We start from the raw sequence: 12,977 nt of genomic DNA on the forward strand, positions 1-12,977 counted from the left end.
CTCCCTCCATTCTTTCCCTTTTCTCCCTTCTTTCTTCCTTTCCCTCTTTCTTCCTTTGATTCTCTCCCTCCTTCCTTTCTTCTCTCTCTCTCTCTCATCTTTCCTTCCTTCCTCTCTCCTTCCCTCCACATTCCATCTTATTTTTCCCTTTTTCTCCTCTCTTCTCTCTCCTTCCTTCCTTCCTTCCTTCCTTCCTTCCCTCTCATCTTTTTTTCCCTTTCTTCCTTTCCTTCTTTCTCGGATCCCTCTTATCTTTCTTCCTTTGCTTCTTTCCTTCCTCAAATGGAAAGGATAAAGAACGCTGCAACAGCTGTCCAGCTTTTCAGGAAAAGAAAAAAAACACCTCCCCTTGCAGGGGATTTCAAGCCCCAAAACTTTGCCCAGCTGTTTATTCCTGGGGGGCGTTGCACCCCCAGACTGTCCCCGTTCCTTATCAGGGTTATTGAGGTGGCTTCCTTCTGCACTTTATGGCGACATGGGTGGCTGGACAGATTTGATGTGTTTCGTAAATGGATTTGATTAATACCTTTCCAGAGAAAGTTGATGTCCTATCCCTCCCGTTCGCGAAATTTCACGAGCTGAAAATTAGACAAAAAAAAAAGGGGGGGGGTGGCAAAGCAAAGTTTATCTCCAGCTGGGAAATGAATAAATTCGGACGTCAATCAAGAGTTCACCCTCCGGTGCTCCAGGGTCCCTTGAAGATGGGTGGACTTCAACTCCCAGAATTCCCCAGCCCATGTTGAATTCTGGGAGTCCACCCGTCTGAAAGGGGCCAACGTTGAAAACCACGTAGGCAAATATATATATATGTATATCTATGTGAATATCTAGGCCAGGGGTCTTCAAACGTGGCCCTTTGATGACTTGTGGACTTCAACTCCCAGAATTCCTCAGCCAGGCACGCGTGCCTGGCTGAGGAATTCTGGGAGTTGAAGTCCACAAGTCATCAAAGGGCCAAGTTTGAAGACCCCTGGCGTAGGATTCAAACCCAGCACAAGTTGGGGAAGGCAGCCCTATTGTTCTATTTGCAGTAAATTTCCTTCCTTCCCCTCTTCCACTTCTGTTTCCCCCCCCCCCTTCAAATGCCACCTCAACTGTTTGACATTATGGGGTAAGTGCAATTAGATCTGTGGGGTGGGGGTGTAAGTGGGTCCTGCTGGGGGGCAGTTGGGGGGGATTGTGGCTGGTGACTTGGGTCTCTGAGAAATCAACCTATGTTTCTCCTAGCAAGATGGTGGCTTGGCTTGTTGGGGCAGTCGTCACACAAGCAGAGAGAGGGGGGGGGGGTGACTGTGATGAGTCCTGATATAAAATTTGCACTTTGTATGTTTCCAAATTGTCAATGTGATTCTTAAATGGATCTTTCTTTCTTTCTTTCTTTCTTTCTTTCTTTCTTTCTTTCTTTCTTTCTTTCTTTCTTTCTTTCTTTCTTTCTTTCTTTCTTTCTTTCTTTCATTTTTTCTTTCTTTCTTTCTTTCTTTCTTTCTTTCTCTCCTTCCTCTTTCCTTCTATCTTCCTCCCATCCATCCATTTCCCTTTTTTCATTATATCTCTCTTCCTTTTTTCCTTTTACTTTCCTTCCTTCCTTCCTTCCTTCTCATTCCCATCTTTCTTCCTTCCATCTCCCTTTTCTCCTATCCCTCATCCTTCTTTTCTTCTACTTCCTTTCCTTCCTTCCTTCCATCCATCCATTCTTCTCATTCCCATCTCCCATCCATCCATCTCCCTTTTCTTCTCTCTTCTTTCCTTCTACTTCCTTTTTCCTGCTTTCCTCCCTTCTCATTCCCATCTTCCTCCCCCTCCCTCCTTCCATCCTTCCCTCCTTCCCTTCCTTCTCATTCCCATCTTCCTTCCTTCCATCCATCTCCCTTTTCTCCTTCTATCTCTCATCCTTCTTTCCTTCTACTTCCTTTCCTTCCTTCTATCCATCCATTCTTCTCTTTCCCATCTCCCATCTGTCCATCCATCCATGCATCCATCCATCTCCCTTTTATTCTCTCTTCTTTCCTTCTACTTCCTTTTTCCTTCTTTCCTCCCTTCTCATCCCCATCTCCCTCCCTCCCTCTTCCTTCCTTCCTTCCTTCCTTCCTTCCTTCCTTCTCTGCCTACTTCATTCTCATTTCCTTCCTTCCTTCTCTGCCTACTTCCTTCTCATTTCCTTCCTTCCTTTCCTTCCTTCCTTCCTTCCTTCTCTACCTACTTCCTTCTCATTTCCTTCCTTCCTTCTTTCCTTCCTTCTCTGCCTNCTCCCTCCATTCTTTCCCTTTTCTCCCTTCTTTCTTCCTTTCCCTCTTTCTTCCTTTGATTCTCTCCCTCCTTCCTTTCTTCTCTCTCTCTCTCTCATCTTTCCTTCCTTCCTCTCTCCTTCCCTCCACATTCCATCTTATTTTTCCCTTTTTCTCCTCTCTTCTCTCTCCTTCCTTCCTTCCTTCCTTCCTTCCTTCCTTCCTTCCTTCCTTCCTTCCTTCCTTCCCTCTCATCTTTTTTTCCCTTTCTTCCTTTCCTTCTTTCTCGGATCCCTCTTATCTTTCTTCCTTTGCTTCTTTCCTTCCTCAAATGGGAAGGATAAAGAACGCTGCAGCAGCTGTCCAGCTTTTCAGGAAAAGAAAAAAAACACCTCCCCTTGCAGGGGATTTCAAGCCCCAAAACTTTGCCCAGCTGTTTATTCCTGGGGGGCGTTGCACCCCCAGACTGTCCCCGTTCCTTATCAGGGTTATTGAGGTGGCTTCCTTCTGCACTTTATGGCGACATGGGTGGCTGGACAGATTTGATGTGTTTCGTAAATGGATTTGATTAATACCTTTCCAGAGAAAGTTGATGTCCTATCCCTCCCGTTCGCGAAATTTCACGAGCTGAAAATTAGACAAAAAAAAAAGGGGGGGGTGGCAAAGCAAAGTTTATCTCCAGCTGGGAAATGAATAAATTCGGACGTCAATCAAGAGTTCACCCTCCGGTGCTCCAGGGTCCCTTGAAGATGGGTGGACTTCAACTCCCAGAATTCCCCAGCCCGTGTTGAATTCTGGGAGTCCACCCGTCTGAAAGGGGCCAACGTTGAAAACCACGTAGGCAAATATATATATATGTATATCTATGTGAATATCTAGGCCAGGGGTCTTCAAACTTGGCCCTTTGATGACTTGTGGACTTCAACTCCCAGAATTCCTCAGCCAGGCGCGTGCCTGGCTGAGGAATTCTGGGAGTTGAAGTCCACAAGTCATCAAAGGGCCAAGTTTGAAGACCCCTGGCGTAGGATTCAAACCCAGCACAAGTTGGGGAAGGCAGCCCTATTGTTCTATTTGCAGTAAATTTCCTTCCTTCCCCTCTTCCACTTCTGTTTCCCCCCCCCCTTCAAATGCCACCTCAACTGTTTGACATTATGGGGTAAGTGCAATTAGATCTGTGGGGTGGGGGTGTAAGTGGGTCCTGTTGGGGGGGGGTTGGGGGTATTGTGGCAGTGACTTGGGTCTCTGAGAAATCAACCTATGTTTCTCCTAGCAAGATGGTGGCTTGGCTTGTTGGGGCAGTCGTCACACAAGCAGAGAGGGGGGGGGGGTGACTGTGATGAGCCCTGATATAAAAGTTGCCCTTTGTGTGTTTCCAAATTGCCAATGTGATTCTTAAATGGATCTTTCTTTTCTTTTCTTTCTTTCTTTCTTTCCTCCCTTCCTTCCTTCTTTCCTTCTTTCTTTCTTTCTCTCCTTCCTTCCTCCTTCCTTCTTTCCTTCTATCTTCCTTCCATCGATCCATTTTCCTTTTTTCATTATATCTCTCTTCCTTATTTCTTTTTACTTGTCTTCCTTCCTTCCTTCTCATTCCCATCTTCCTTCCTTCCATCTCCCTTTTCTCCTTCTATCCCTCATCCTTTTTTCCTTCTACTTCCTTTTCTTCCTTCCATCCATTCTTCTCAATCCCATCTCCCATCCGTCCATCCATCCATCTCCCTTTTCTTCTCTCTTCTTCTACTTCCTTTTTCCTTCTTTCCTCCCTTCTCATCCCCATTGCCTTCCCTCCCTCTCCCTTCCTTCCTTCCTTCCTTCCTTCCTTCCTTCTCTGCATTCTCATTACCTTCCTTCCTTCCTTCTCTACCTACTTCCTTCTCATTGCCTTCCTTCCTTCCTTCCTTCCTTTTCTGCCTACTTCATTCTCATCTCCTTCCTTCCTTCCTCCCTTCTCTGCATTCTCATTACCTTCCTTCCTTTCCTTCCTTCCTTCTTTCCTTCCTTCCTTCCTTCCTTCCTTCCTTCCTTCCTTCCTTCCTTCCTTCTCTGCCTACTTCATTCTCATTTCCTTCCTTCCTTCCTTCCTTCCTTCCTTCCTTCCTTCCTTCCTTCCTCCCTCCCTCCCTCCCTCCCTCCCTCCCTCCCCTGCATTCTCATTACCTTCCTTCCTTCCTTCCTTCCTTCAGAGGGACCCCCCAAGGAAGAGGCCCTCCTGGAAAGCTACCGCAGTGGCCACCGCCAGTGCCTCGCTCAAGCCAGCCACTTCCTCCGGGCCACCCCTGGCCTGTGTCCGGGCCAGAAAGCCTTTTGCGTGGACCGCATCTGTCACTGCATGGAGCAGCTCACCCCCAGGTCCCAGCCGGAGCTCCCCTGCGCCCCCTTGGTGCCCTCCAACCCCAGATACGAAGCCCGGCCCTGCTACGGCCCCAGCGTCTTCGGCAGGTGCAGCCCACCCCTGGGGGGACCGTCGTACGCCTGGCCCCCGCGGCCCACCCCTGGCCCTTCCGGCCCAGGACTGCAGCCTCGCTGGCCCAGCCTCGCCCCACCGAGGACGGAGGGCTGCAGCAGAGACCCACAGAGCAGACTCTCGGAGCGATGGGGACCCCCAGGACTGAGAGTGTGGAGACCCTGGCCCTAAAAGCCCACCCATTCACATCTTCGGTGGCACCGGAGGACCAATCCTGTCGTCCAAAGACTCAAGATTCCTCGCTGGGATGGTGGCGGTGGCGGGTTTTTGTTGTGTTGTGTTGTGTTGCGTGTGCGCGGGTGAGAGCGTGTGTGTGAGAATTGCAGTTCTTGTTGTTTTGTGTGTGTATGTGTGTGGGTGTGTCTTTTCCTGCATCCCTTTGCACAAAGACTCTTTTGGAATTTGTCTTCTTTGGGGTATTTTTTTTCTCTCTCTCCCTGGCCTAACCGACACAAATTGTGCAGACAAATGGTAAACCCCCAAAGGGTGTGTGATTGGGGTGTGGGGGGGTGCTGGGGGTGGAAGAGCCGTCCCCAAAGTGCTTTTTGAAGAGGCAACTGGACTTCCTTTGTTTTTCTCTGAAGATCTTTCCCTTCTCCTTCCAGGAAGCTTCTTCAGTTCCGACTGGATGGAAGGATTTATACTCCTTGCGGACAGCCTGCCCAGGTGACCCTGGGGGACACAGGTAAATTTACCTCCAGGTGACCTCCAGGGGGGTCTCTAAAAAGAAGGCCAAGGACTGGCTGTCTGCAAAGAATATAAAAGGGAAAGTTGCCTTCGTTATTTTTTTTTTCTTCTCTCTCTCTTTAAAGAACACCCCCCCCCCTTGCAATTTGCTCCTGAGTCGTTCTTGGATTTGCAATAAAAAAACCTGGCTTGGCCCAGATCGAAACACAAAGTGTGCGGAAGAGTGATCTCATTTATTGCGTGTATCGCGGGGTGTGTTTGTGTCTAAAAGCCCCCCCCCCCAACTTCAGAGTGAGTCACCCTGAGGAACGCAAGCTCTGTTCTTGGCCAGGTGCCAAACAGCAGCAATTGCTCTCTCCACATCACACCCACAAAGCCCTTTCATCCAGATGTGATTAAGGAGCAGGTGGGGGTGGGGGGGGTCTGAAAATGGGGGAGTGGGAAGGGTAGGGGCTGATGCTTTGCAGGACAAGCTGGATGACAGGGGTCTGGGAAGCTTAAACAAGGAGGGTGGGTTTTTTTTGTTAACCAGGGTGCCGAATTTAGGAATTTTGCAGGGCAGATACGAAAGAAGGAGAACACTTTTAAAACCTTAGTAAGTCCATTGCATCCAGTTTGGGTCACCACATGACAAAAAAAGATGCTGAGACTCTAGAAAGAGTGCAGAGAAGAGCAACAAAGAGGATCAGGGGACTGGGGGCTAAAACATACGAAGAACGGTTGCTGGAATTGGGGATGTCCAGTTTAACGAAGAGAAGGACGAGGGGGGACAGGATAGCAGCGTTCCAGTATCTCAGGGGCTGCCCCAAAGAAGAGGGAGTCAAGCTATTCTCCAAGGCGCCTGAAGGCAGGACAGGAAGCAACGGATGGAAACTCATCAAGGAGAGAAGCAACCTGGAACTAAGGAGAAACTTCCTGACAGGGAGAACAATTAACCAGAGGAACAACCTGCCTCCAGAAGCGGTGAATGCTCCAACACTGGAAGTTTTTAAGAAGAGACTGGACAGCCATTTGTCCGAACTGGTATAGGACAGGGGTCTTCAAACGTGGCCCTTTTTTGACTTGTGGACTTCAACTCCCAGAATTCCTCAGCCAGCGTCTCTGCTTGAGCAGGGGGTTGGACTAGAAGACACCCCCCCCCCCAAGATCCCTTCCAACTTGGTTATTCTGTTACTTAGAGAGACACTGGGACTTTAGTAAAGCTTTCAAAAGATTTATTAAGAAATTGCCCATTAAGGGGGAAAGGACCCCAATCAGCTGGCTGAGCCTTAATGGTGGGGAAAGCTCATGCTCTGGAATGTTCTGGAGGAATCTGGCAAAAGGGGAGAAAACTTATAGCCTTTTTCCTTACTCTTTGGAATCCTCACCTCTCTTCTGGGATAACTGGTAAAGGAGGGGGGAATCAATGTTTGCATTAACATTCATTGAAGAGAAAGGGATTAAAAGAGAGTAAGCAAGCAAACCCTGGAGAATAGAAGAGAAGAGACTGGACAGCCATTTGTCTGAAATGGCATAGGGACTCCTGCTTGAGCAGGGGGTTGGACTAGAAGACCTCCAAGGTCCCTTCCAATTTGGTTATTCTGCATGCACTTGTCTTGGTGCCATGTTCTTTAGGATACAAAACAGGTTAAACTGATTAGGATCTTGCCAGTTTCAGATAGCGGCCTAAGCTGGCCCTGGGTGCTAATGAGCTAATCCAGATAGCAGAGATTTGCTCATGTGCCCTTACCACAAGCAATTTGTCACTTCTGCAAATGAGGGAATTTTGGGGAAGGGAGGGGGGGTGAAAGAAAGAAAAAAAAATTGAATTGAATGGAATGCTTGTTTTGGCCAAGTTGTGATTAGACGCACAATTTGTCTTGGGTGCAGACGCTCTTCAGGGTCCATGCAAAGCAACAGAACGATGACAACCGTCACCACAATCATACCAATAAGAATAGTATTAATAATGCAAAAAAATAAATAAAATACAAGTGAAGGCATCAGGCACAGAACAGCGGGGAAAAAAAATTAGATAAAAATGAGATTGCAAAAAAAAATGGGGAAAAAAAGTCACTTTTGTTCCAGTGCCGTTTTGTAACTTTGAACGGTCACTAAATGAAATGTTGTAAATCAAAAATTACTTGCACTGGATTGTAGTCTTTTTTTTTTTTCCCCATTGAATGGAGTTTACAAACTTGGAAAAAAAAATAGGAGAGCAAGCAAGCATTGGTGGTTCAGTGGTAGAATTCTCGCCTGCCACGCGGGAGGCCCGGGTTCGATTCCCGGCCAATGCAACTTCTTTTTTGAATTTTTTCCCCATAAAATTAAATTTTCCTAAAAGATCTCCTCTTGCTCACCTTTCTTTCAACCCACCTTCCCCAAACCCGCCTTCCCGTTTCCGTTTCCCACGTTGCAGACGATTCTTGCCTTGCCTTCCCTGGTTTTCTTTATTTTTTAATTTATTTTTTGCACAAGAAGGGCAAGTTTGCAATAGGAGCACGTGAGAAAGCCCTTGCACGGGTTTCATCCGCGTCGGGGGAGGGGTGTGTGTGGAGAAAAGCCTGCGCTGCTCTCGAATTGCAAAAAAGAGAGTTGCTGGAATTTAAAATAATAATAATAATAATAATAATAATAATGCAAAAAAGGATGCATTTTTAGGGGGGAAAAATGGGACGGCAGCTCTTTGCAACGAGTCGGTGGGCGATTTTGCAGAAATGGGGGTTCGTGGGGGGAGTTTGAGGAAGAAAATGGGAAAAAAAGGAAAAAAAAGAAAAAAAAAGGCACCGCTGGGATTCGAACCCAGGATCTCCTGTTTACTAGACAGGCGCTTTAACCAACTAAGCCACGGCGCCGCTTGGCCACCGCTTCCCTTTTTCCCGATCTCAGTATGTAAAGGTAGAATAATCGTAAATCCACTCTTTTTTATTTGATTTTATTCTTAATGATCCCCAGTTTTGCAACGTGGCGCCCGCAGCAACGATGGAGCAAAACCTCAGGAGGGAAAACGAGGTAAAAACGTTCCCCCCCCAAAAAAGTGCAAGGTTTTTTTTTCTAGTTCAGCGCTTTGCACATGCTCCTGCAGCCTTTGCTACTGCCGTGCAGCGGGCTGGGGGGTTGTCTTGGGCGGCCCTCTGTACGTGCTCAAGATCTGGCCTTGCAAGGAGGCCATTCAGAGCAGAGGTCTTCCGACTTGGCCCTTTGATGACTTGTGGACTTCAACTCCCAGAATTCCTCAGCCAGGCACGCCTGGCTGAAGAATTCTGGGAGTTGAAGTCCACAAGTCATCAAAGGGTGATAGTTCCCTCACGCTGGCTGAGGAATTCTGGGAGTTGAAGTCCAGAAGTCATCAAAGGCTCATCGTTCCCTCACACCGGCTGAGGAATTCTGGGAGTTGAAGTCCACGAGTCATCAAAGGGTCATATTTCCCTCACGCCTGGCTGAGGAATTCTGGGAGTTGAAGTCCAGAAGTCATCAAAGGGTCCTAGTTCCCTCACGCCGGCTGAGGAATTCTGGGAGTTGAAGTCCACCAGTCATCAAAGGCTCATAGTTCCCTCACACCGGCTGAGGAATTCTGGGAGTTGAAGTCCACAAGTCATCAAAGAGTCATCGTTCCCTCACGCCTGGCTGATGAATTCTGGGAGTTGAAGTCCACGAGTCATCAAAGGGTCCTAGTTCCCTCACGCCGGCTGAGGAATTCTGGGAGTTGAAGTCCACAAGCAGGGGTCTTCCAACTTGGCCCTTTGAAGACTTGTGGACTTCAACTCCCAGAATCCCTCAAATAGCGTGCCTGGCTGAGGAATTCTGGGGGTTGAAGTCCACAACTCGTCAAAGGACCAAGTTTTCTGAAGGCCCCTGATTCAGAGCATCGTCGTATCAATAGCAAAGCAAGCAGACGGCAGGCCGGGCAGGGGATGTAGCTCAGTGGTAGAGCGCATGCTTCGCATGTATGAGGCCCCGGGTTCAATCCCCGGCATCTCCACTTCTTTTTCTTTCTTTCTTTTTTTGGCTTTTTGCAGCTTTTTCCCGTGGCTCCCGGGAGAAAAAATCCCGAAGCTGACATTGTTTGGGGAAAGAAAAAAAACCCCATTTTTTTCTCCCAGTTCCTGCCTTTCTCCAAGCACAGGTTGCAAAGATGGAGAGGAGGCAGCGCCCCCACGTGGCGGTGGAGAGGGAACTGCACGCTCTTCCGCAAGGAAATTTCGCTCTCTTTCACACGGCGGCGGATGGGGCTTGTAGTCCCAAATATCTCGAGGGTCCCTGCTTGGGGAGCGTTGCAATCTCTGTCTCCTGTTTCTTCAGAATCTATACTGAGTTGGAAGGGGTCTTGGAGGTCTTCTAGTCCAGCCCCCTGCTCAAGCAGGAGACCCCTATGTACCATTCCAGACAAATAGGTAATGTAATCAGAATAAAGTTGAAAGGGACCTTGGAGGTCTTCTAGTCCAGCCCCCTGCCCAAGCAGGAGACCCTATTCCATTTCAGACAAGTGGCTGTCCAGTCTCTTCTTAAAAACCTCCACTGATGGAGCACCCACAACTTCTGGTGGCAAGCTGTTCCACTGGTTAATTGTCCTCACTGTCAGGAAGTTTCTCCTTAATTCCAGTTTGCTTCTCTCCTTGATTAGTTTCCATCTGTTCCTTCTTCTCCTGCCTTCAGGCACTTTGGAAAATAAGTTGACCCTCTCCTCTTTGGGGCAGCCCCTCAAATACTGGAACACTGCTATCATGTCCCCCCTGGTCCTCCTTTTCTCTGGACTGGCCATTCCCAAATCCTGCAACTGTTCTTCCTATATTTTTGTCTCCAGTCCTTTAACCATCCTAGTTGCTCTTCTTTGTACTTTTTCCGAAGTCTCCACCTCTTTTGTGTAATGTGGTGACCCGGATGCAGGATTCCAGATGTGGCCTTACCGAGGATTGATCATTATAATGAATATAATATATTATAATATAATATATTCATTGAACTTTTTAGCAAAGTGGGTTCCCTGCTGCATTTTACAACACATTGGGTCTGCAAAGACTCTTTAAAACTACTTTTATTTTGTGTGTGTGTGTTTGTGTTTTTGTGCGGGGGTGCCTTCTGTTTATATTTCTTTCTTTTTTTAAGCTTGGGAACTTTTAAGAGGGATAAACTTAAAACTCCCAAATGCCCTTGTTTTCAGGGGCATTCTGAGAGGTGAAGTCCACCCCTTCAAAGTTGCCAGGCTTCCATATATATATATATATATATATATATTCGGCATCAAACCACTGAAAAAAGGGAAAGGTTGATTTATTTATTTATTTATTTATTTATTTAGTTGCCCCCCTTGCCCCCCCTTGTGCAAACATCGGTCGTAAGATTGGAGCATTTCCATCCTGTCGAAGCCCCTTAGGAGAGAGAAGCTGGTCGCATTTGCGGACAAAGGCAGGCGTGCAAAAGGGACGCGCTGTGAGCAGGATTCGAACCTGCGTGGGGAGCCCCCATTGGATTTCAAGTCCAACGCCTTAACCACTCGGCCATCACAGCTCACTCTGGCCGTTTTTTTGGACGCTTTTCCCGAAGCGGATCCTCCTCTGTGATCTTCCGAGGATCTCCAGGTTTCCCTTCTCGCGTGAAAGTCTGCAAAAAGGTAACAAAACTCCCCTTGTTTTTCAAATGCCCACCTGAATTCCCCGGGAAATTCTTTCTTTCTTTCTTTCTTTCTTTCTTTCTTTCTTTCTTTCTTTCTTTCTTTCTTTCTTTCTTTCTTTCTTTCTTTCTTTCCCTTTCTCTCTCTTTTTCTGTTTCTTTCTTTTCTTTCCTCCTCTTTTTCTTTCTTTCTTTCTCTTTCTTTCTTTTTTCTTTGTCTTTCTCCCTTTCTTTCTTTCTTTTCTATCCCTCTCTCTTTTCTTTCTCTCTTTCTCTTCCTTTTTTTTCTTTCTTTCTTTCCCTCTGCCTCTTTTCTTTCTTTCTTTCTCTCTCTTTCTTTCCCGTTCCTTTTTTTCTTTGTTTCTCTTATTCTCTTTCCCTTTCCCCCTTTCTTTTTCTTTCTTTCTTTCCCTTTCCCTCTTTTTGTTTCTTTCTTTTCTTTCCTCCTCTTTTTCTTTCCTTTCTCCCCTTTTTCTTTCTTTGTCTTTCTCTTTTCTATCTCTCCCTCTCTTTTCTTTCTTTCGCTTTCCTTTTTTTCTTTCTTTCTTTCCCTCTGCCTCTTCTCTCTCTCTCTTTCTTGTCCTCTTTTTCTCTTCCTCTCTCTTCTTTCTTTCTTTCTTTCTTTCTTTCTTTCTTTCTTTCTTTCTTTCTTTCTTTCTTTCTTTCTTTCCCTCTCTCTCTCTCTTTCTCTTTCTAGCTTAGCCCGAGCAGCTTAAGTTTCCCACTTTTGTGCAAATAAGGGAATTTTTTGCTTTCGGGAAACCTGGTTGAAAAGATGCAGGAGGATTCACAGGTTGGAAGTGAGATTATGTGTTTGTGTGTGTGTGTGTATTGTGTCCAGGTATTTTTGTTTGTTTTTTGTTTTTGCGGGGATTGCACGCTTCGGGTGCAATTTCCCGCGGTGGAGCAACGGAGAGGTTAAGGAGATGGGCAATTTGCCCGTAGCTAAGATGGCGGCCAGAGAGAGAGAAGGAGGCCTTCAAAGTCTCGCGAGGCTCCGCGAAGCCCGTCCCCGGAGAGGAAAAAGAGGTTGGGCCTAGGCGGTTGCCGGGGCAACGGTGCGGCCTAGCAACCAGACCCGAAGCCTGAGAAATCAAGGGAGCTCGCTTGAGCTGCGGGCGGGAGGTGGGTATGTTATACGGGGAGCGGGGTGTTGCTGGAGGCCTGACCTAGTAGGGCAAGAGAGCATTTGGGAACCAAGAGCCAAATGCAGTCTAAACATGTGGCTGCGTTCACACGACACGCGGGATGGAGCTGGGTGCCGAGAGAGTTGCTGCTTTGGAAGAGGTCACGTGATCAGGGAGATCGGCCGGATTGGTTGATTTGAACAAACCAATCCCCCCCCCATGCAAACCCCTTTAAACGGTTTAACTCGAGTTAAGTGACACGTGTGAATGCAGCCTTCTGCTGCAAAACCTGGAGGGACGTGGGGGAGTGAAAACTGGAACAAATGGATTCCTCTCCAAGGACTTTAGAGGGGGGGTTTGGATGTTCTCAGGAGCTCTCATGCTTTCAGCCACCCCTCTCTTCCTCCTCCTTCCCCCCTGCACCAAGAACCCTGCGAGGTAGGACGGGTCGACAGAAAAGCCTGGCCCAAAGTCATCCCCGTCAGCTTCCATAGAGGAGGATGCCCGGTGAATTTGCTAAGGGTGCGTTTATTTCTATTATTACTAAAAATATTAATTTTCCATTGATTTTTCTCGTTTAGAAGGAAGACCCTTAAAAGAAGAAGACCCTGAAAAACGACACTGGATCTCTGAAATTGGGGGGGGGGGGAGAATCAGCAGCTTGATTTCTGCACCCCAAAGATGGTGATCCTGAGTGCGCCCTGATCAAAGATCCGATTTTGAAGAAACCCCAGCACTCCCTCGCCTTGGTGGATCGTCTGGAGATTGGTTTACACAAAGTAGGTTGCGAGGTGGAGAAAACGGAACCCAGTACAGGTAGTCCTCGACTTAACGACCGCAGTGGAGCTCCAAATTGCCATTGCTAAGCCAGGCAGTTCTTAAGTGAGT

The 12,977-nt window shown here is 47.4% G+C and overlaps 4 non-coding genes across 4 annotated transcripts; 2 read left to right on the forward strand and 2 right to left on the reverse strand.

Moving 5' to 3' along the window:
- Window positions 1-7,578: 7,578 nt before the first annotated feature.
- TRNAG-GCC lies at window positions 7,579-7,649 on the forward strand. Its single transcript has one exon. It is a non-coding gene; the product is annotated as a tRNA-Gly (tRNA).
- A 484-nt stretch (window positions 7,650-8,133) lies between these two features.
- On the reverse strand, window positions 8,134-8,207 carry TRNAT-AGU. Its single transcript has one exon. It is a non-coding gene; the product is annotated as a tRNA-Thr (tRNA).
- Window positions 8,208-9,262: 1,055 nt separating this feature from the next.
- TRNAA-CGC lies at window positions 9,263-9,334 on the forward strand. The gene has a single exon. It is a non-coding gene; the product is annotated as a tRNA-Ala (tRNA).
- A 1,444-nt stretch (window positions 9,335-10,778) lies between these two features.
- TRNAS-UGA lies at window positions 10,779-10,860 on the reverse strand. The gene has a single exon. It is a non-coding gene; the product is annotated as a tRNA-Ser (tRNA).
- Window positions 10,861-12,977: the final 2,117 nt, after the last annotated feature.

The sequence above is a fragment of the Protobothrops mucrosquamatus genome, unplaced genomic scaffold, assembly GCF_001527695.2.
Source record: "Protobothrops mucrosquamatus isolate PMUCROS unplaced genomic scaffold, P.Mucros_1.0 scaffold6085, whole genome shotgun sequence".
Classification (NCBI taxonomy): Eukaryota; Metazoa; Chordata; class Lepidosauria; order Squamata; family Viperidae; genus Protobothrops; species Protobothrops mucrosquamatus.